Genomic DNA, 6,974 nt, shown 5'->3' with positions numbered 1-6,974 from the left:
TTCTAAGGCGGCATCCACACGTGCCTTTTCTAACTGCATCCTTCTCTCTTGATCGGCTCTCTCATGATCTATGCGTGCTCTCTCTAAGCGTGACCTTCTCTCTTCATCCTCTAGGCGTGCTTTTTCTAATTTAAGTTGCATCTCTTGGTCAGCAAAGCTCGCTCGTATTTTGGCGGCTTCAGCATTTGCGCGGGCAATGGCAACCGCGCTGGTGATGGATGTTGTCTTTGAGGAAACGGAAGTAACAGATCTTGTTCTATGCGATTTGTGAGACATGGTGTCTTGGGAAAGTGCTTGGCTGTGCAGAGATTGCTGTAGCTGTATTTAGTCTCTCTGTAGCCGGTGACTTGAATCCCACTAGTTGGATGGCTGCCGTTTCACTGTTCTGTCCTCACTAAATGAGGCAGGCTCATGTAGCTATCCAGTCAGCTAAACCGCTATACCGGGTCCAATAAGGAGACTGTGGTTGAGTCTGTGCTTTATTAAACGTATTGGTATATTGATGCGGTGAAACTGTGAACAATGATATACATGGAATCAGTACATGGTATAGAACGATACATACTACACATGATAAACATTATGCATTACATTTAGAAGGCTAGTAACTGAACTAGGAGTGCAACTGGTTAAGCTAGGCTAATATAGAGCAGAAATATCTAGAGAAAAAACATAAAGACATACCGGCAATGCAATCGCAAGGGGAATGAAGTGTAAGCGTCTTCCCTGGAAGGCAAACTAGAGGAAGTGAATGAAAACTGGAGGGAAATGTGGGCTGAGCTACCATAATGCATTGCAAAGGAGGATCAGACATAAAAAATACATAGCAGAAAAATAGAACAGTCAACATATCTCTGACCGCTAGAGGGAGCCAAAGCACTACAGATGAATAAAGGCATGAATATATCAATACTGTATACTGAGAAACTGCGATTATGCAAACAGATAATCAGAGGTAACAATTTAGATGGCGGAGACAGAACAGGGGCATCTATGGGGCCATAACTGCATGGAGCATTATATGGGGTATCTATGGGGCCATAACTGCATGGAGCATTATATGGAGCATCTATGGGGCCATAACTGCATGGAGCATTATATGGAGCATCTATGGCGCCATAAAGAACTGCATGGAGCATTATATGGGGCTCCTGATTCAATATGGAAATTCAAAAACACTTAACCTACTGATGTCTCAATTAATTTTACTCTTATTGGTATCAATTTTTATTTTTGAAATTTACCGGTAGCTTCTGCATTTTCCACCCTAGGCTTATACTCGAGTCAATAGTTTTCCCAGTTTTTTGTTGCAAAATTAGAGGGTCGGCTTATACTCGGGTCGGCTTATACTCGAGTATATACGGTATATTATTTTTTTGTTGTTGTTTTATTTTGAATGGGGCAAAAGGGGGGACCACTCAAAGGGAGATTTACAATGAGGGGCATGGGGGTGTTCTGCAGACCCCCGGCTGTCATGACAACCCATCGGCGCACCGCGATCACTTGACAGGGGCATCGATGGACAGGTCTCGCAACACGCTTCCATCTGGCACAGGGTAAATGCAGCTGTCAGAGATTGACAGTGGCATTTAACTTGTTAACAGCCGCCGATGGATCTCGTATCCACTGGCAGCTTTTAGAAGCACATGACATCTGATCAAATCAGCTGTCATATGCAGGGAAAGATGCAGGCTCAGTGCCGGAGCTCACATCAAATACTGGGACATGACCTTGGACTTATCTATACGTCCACAGCTTATGGCTGTTATTGAAAAGAAGAGGGTTATATCGGTCACTGATCTTTTTTTAAAATGTTAGAAATGTACAAATGAGATGGGTAAATTTACGTTTTCATTTAGTTGCTCAATAATTCTGCACACAGATATTCTCGTAAAATAGACAAAACCTCACTTTTTATTAACCTGTTGGATTGATGGCAGCACTGTAGTTGTTCAATAATAAAATTAATCATTATCAATGTAAATTACCTAATAATTGTCCACACAGTATATAGCGCCATTAGTTCCACAGCGCTGTACAGACTTTTTCATCAACTTTAAAGAATAGTTGTCTGAATTCGCAGTTGTGTATCGGGGTTTCCCAACAAAACCAAGACACGGGATGTTGGGGGGGATAGGACCTGACTTGCAGCGTTTAACTCACAAATGTTTTGTTCTTGAGACATAAGCCATCAGCAGCTATGGTAGCTTTAATCCTGGAAAAAAAACCTGTCATGGACAAACTTATATATTTGTACACAGTGATGTGAAGCAACTCTATCACCCTACCCTATTAACCACTAATATCTGTAAGATATTGGGGGAGGTGAATTATCTAGAACTATACTGACTGATAAAGGAGGAGGCTAAAGATCAATGTGCACAAACTGAGCTGCTGTGGATGGGACTTTGCACTGAGCAGGGTGTGTAAGCAGAGAAAGCTTCTCCAAGACACAATATGCTCCTATAATACAATGTACACAGTCTATGTAAGGGTACCGTCACACAGTGCAATTTTGAACGCTACGACGGTACGATTCGTGACGTTCTAGCGATATCGTTACGATATCGCAGTGTCTGACACGCAGCAGCGATCAGGGACCCTGCTGAGAATCGTACGTCGTAGCAGATCGTTTGAAACTTTCTTTCGTCGCTGGATCTCCCGCTGTCATCGCTGGATCGTTGTGTGTGACAGCGATCCAGCGATGAGTTCGCTGGTAACCAGGGTAAACATCGGGTAACTAAGCGCAGGGCCGCGCTTAGTAACCCGATGTTTACCGTGGATACCAGCGTAAAAGTAAAAAAAAACAAACCGTACATACTCACCATCTGATGTCTGTCAGGTCCCTTGCCATCTGCTTCCCGCTCTGACTGTGAGCGCCGGCCGGAAAGTGAGAGCAGATCACAGCGGTGACGTCACCGCTGCGCTCTGCTCTCTCAGTGTACGGCCGGCACTGTCAGAGCAGGAAGCAGACGGCAAGGGACCTGACAGACATCAGATGGTCAGTATGTACTGTTTGTTTTTTTTTACTTTTACGCTGGTAACCACGGTAAACATCGGGTTACTAAGCGCGGCCCTGCGCTTAGTAACCCGATGTTTACCCTGGTTACCAGCGAACCTCGGCATCGCTCCAGCGCCGTGATTGCAAAGTGTGACCGCAGTCTACGACGCTGGAGCGATAGTCATACGACGCTGCGACGTCACGGATCGTGCCGTCGTAGCGATCGTAATTGCACGGTGTGACGGTACCCTAAGCTTCCTCTCTATTTCACCCTGTGCTTACAACAAATCTCTCTTAAGATTAGTGTAAACAGGAAGAAATTCACTACAGCTACTTTTACATTGTGTTTTGCAATGACCACTTTGTGCCAGGAACTTCTTGTAGGTCAAATGTACTTAAATTCAGTACACGTCCATCTCCCTCCATTCTCACTCTGTGTCGGATGTCACTACAGTGTGACCTCTGTGCCAAGCAATGCAGAGGGTTAGAAGACGCAGCAGAGGATCTGGGAGAAGTGAGTATTTGATTATTTATGTTTTCTGTATGGAGCATTAGATGAGGCCCTTCATATTGTATGGAGCAATATAAGGGGCCCATCACACTGTATGTGGTGCCTATAATACTGTATGGAGGACTATGGGGTACCTATAATACTGTATTGAGGACTGTGTGGTGCCCATAATACTGTATGGATGACTATGTGGTGCCCATAATTCTGTATGGATGATTATGTGTGTGTAGCACTATTGCTAGTGCCCTGGCATGGTGTCCTCTTCTTCCTCCATGCAGGGACACCGGCTATCTCACTGCCCAAGCCCTCGGAGCTGTCCCCGGCGTGCTCCTGCTTCCAGTTCAGGCGGCGCACCTAGTGCACTCTTAAAGGGGCAGCACACGCATATAGTAAATGACCTCAGAGGCTTTCAGTATAATTTAGTGCACCTGAAAGATGGCTCCCAGCCAATAGCTGGGAAGTATCTTGTATAAAAGACTCCCTCTCCCCTAGTGATTCCTCAAGCAATGTGTAGAGTCATTAGTAAATATGTACTATATACCGATAATAAGAATATATATGTGGCACCCCAGGAGTTTGGGTACCACAGTAGTGCTGCCTTCCTCTCGGTGAGGGTAGTGCTATGCCTGTGAACAAGAGGGATCTCTTTGGCAGGTAATGCAGCGCCCCAGAGTCCTGGTCGTTGCAGTACTGTGGCTCCGCCACTATGGGGAGCTATGGTACGTCTGATGGCACTGAAGGAGTTCATCTGATCAGGTATCACAGACACCAATACATTTCACAGCCGGGCCTCCGGGGGGAGCTAAGGGTTCTATTCACTAGGCCACTCCCCACCATAGTGGGTAAACTGGGGGTCAGGCAGGAAGTTAGTCAGAAGCTGACTGGGTTGGAACCAGGCAACACCTTGTGGCAGAGGGTGTTGTGGGGGAAGATACAGTAGGGTCTCTGTCAGGGGTGGGATCCTGACAGAGGCTTGGCAACTTGAACGAACGTAACGGGACCGTGCCTGCTCAGGATAGCGGCGGTGCCCAAGAAAGGATCAGAAGCGAGATAGATTGTGCTGAGTGAGAAACGAGATCATAGCAATAGGAGAATACCAGTAGGAGTCGTGCTGTAAGACCAAAGCAACATCCTACTGAGGCGCATAACCGGTGGCCGGAACGCCGAGAGAGTATCATAATATCCAGCTTCAAGCAATACTCTAAACCGCGGCAGGACAGTCAGTCTAAGGCAGGCTGTCTAACTCAAATCACCTATGCAGTCTTGGGGGGCAACTTGTGGAGAGGGGCGTCTCTAGGGTCCCGGAAGAGCTCCGAGCCTACCCGTCAAACGGGTGCCGTCCCAACCAGAACATCAGGGAGGGACGGAGGATTAGCAGAACATCATCTAATCGAGTTGTGAGGGAACTTAAGAAACAGACACAACAGTTGCTGGGTACTTTCCGTAAGCACAGCAGGGAAGGACCACAACACCTAGCGCTAGGGGGAAGGCGCAGATTTCCACCTGTGAAGAGAACTCTGGAGGTGCCATTGGACCGGCCGGACTTGCGCAGCCTGGTGAACCGTATTCCGGACTGAGGACCCAGAGATCTTCAGTAAAGAGGTAAAGAGACTGCAACCTGGTGTCCTCGTTATTTACCGCGACCTGCACCCCACAACTGCACCGCTACACCACCACTTATTGCACCGGATGTCCCCCACTGACAGACAGGGCCACGGACCGGGTCTAGCCACCGTGACAACCCCAGGACTGAGACCCAGAGGCCCGGCTCCGGGTACCCCTCGGCCCTGCGGTGGTGTGGGGGCGCTCCAACTTGGCGTCACGAACAGGATCTACTTAAGCCTGAAGAATCAGGTCATGTGTGCCTTGGAACTGTGATTTATAGTGCTTGGACTGTACTTTATCAGAAGGGCCGTGTATTGCCGCTTGCCGCCAGAAGTTTCCGCCAAAACCGCCGCCATTACAGCGCTAAGGAGAGCGCAGGAGAAGAAGAAGGGCGTGGAAGTGGGCGTGAACAAGCTGAAGAGCGCAAAAGACAATGGCCGCCCAGTCTAAATATCTCGGCCCCTTGAGGACGTGTCTGTCAGCAGCCGAGATCCGCCTCCTGATCCTCAATGGTGGGCAGAGACAGAGAAAACGGAACCGCCCACGAAGGAGAGAGCGGGAAAAGGACCAGGAAGAAGAAGCGAGCAACATGGAGGACGCCATGGCCAGCCGCCCGGAGCCGGAGTGTGGGGTCGGAGCCGAGGACTCCCCCAGCTACCCGGAGAGGCACCGCAGCCAGACCTCCACAGTTGACGCTGACCTCCTGCAGACCGGAGCGGATGAGCTGATCCACCAACCCCGGCGGATGCAGCTGAGCACTGAGGCCGGGTGGAAGAAGACCATCATCGGGAGCCTCGCCAGACGTCTGTCGGCAGCCTCGTCTGGTCCGGAGCAAGAAAGAAGTTCCAGCGCTCCGAAGCCAGAAAGCAGGGCCCTGCCGGAAAGCGAGATGCTGCAAGCAGAGATGACAACGCCGCAGCACAAGGCCCCGCAACCAGCGTTCCAGACCCCAGCGGAAGCGGAGCAGACCGGCACCGGAGGGACCGCATCTGAAGCAGGTATGAAGGACGACCCTGCCCTGACGACCGACACCACTCCAGCGACTGCTAGTGCCACAGCTGCTGACTCCATTCCAGTGACTGATCTTGCAGCAGCCGCTACCTCTGCTGCAGCAAATGCCCATACTCAAGCTGCGCAGACCTCCATCGCTGCGCTAACTGTACATGAGAGACGGATTAACGGCGTGTGTCCAGCACTAGGTGCAACCCTGGACTTCACCCTTCCCGGGCCAAGAGTGGTTAAGTGCCAGGTGCAGCCCTGGAAGCCGTTCAACTAAGCCTCGGAAACCTGAAACTGTAAATAGTTAACTGTTTATTTCCTTGCTGTTTTGCTGCTAAAACCCGTCCTGGGTTAACTCTTAAAGGGATCCCTTTGTTTACCCGGGATCCCTATTGCTTTTTATTTTTGCTTTCACTTTCATTTTTGCTTTTTTGTTCCACAATGTTATAAAAACTGCTGAATCATGAACAATGCATGATACAAACTTCTCGTAAATAGTTTGCACCTTCTTAAAGGTGCTATCTACTGGTTCTATATGAAGAAAGGACACTTTGCGAAGATATTGTTTTTTTTTAAAACATCACTGGAGTCCTTATTGCAAACAGACTTGCAGCTTGAGGAGTTGCACTACCTCATAGAGACTTGGTCCCCTCTTAAAGGGGATGTTCACTGATGGTACTTAGAGAATGATGTTGCTCTAAAAAGAAAGTTAATGATGCTGCTGATATGTACAAGTTGTATGTAACTAAATTGTTGAAAGAAAGAAGTGTTTAATAATGCGTTCTGGGATAAAGTAATTATTGGAAAGATGCAGTAGACCCGTAGGGGTAGACATGAAGTCCTGCACAAGTGAAAGTT

This window comes from Ranitomeya variabilis, chromosome 3 (genome assembly GCF_051348905.1).
Source record: "Ranitomeya variabilis isolate aRanVar5 chromosome 3, aRanVar5.hap1, whole genome shotgun sequence".
Taxonomy (NCBI): Eukaryota; Metazoa; Chordata; class Amphibia; order Anura; family Dendrobatidae; genus Ranitomeya; species Ranitomeya variabilis.
Note: the sequence above shows the minus strand (reverse complement) of the source record.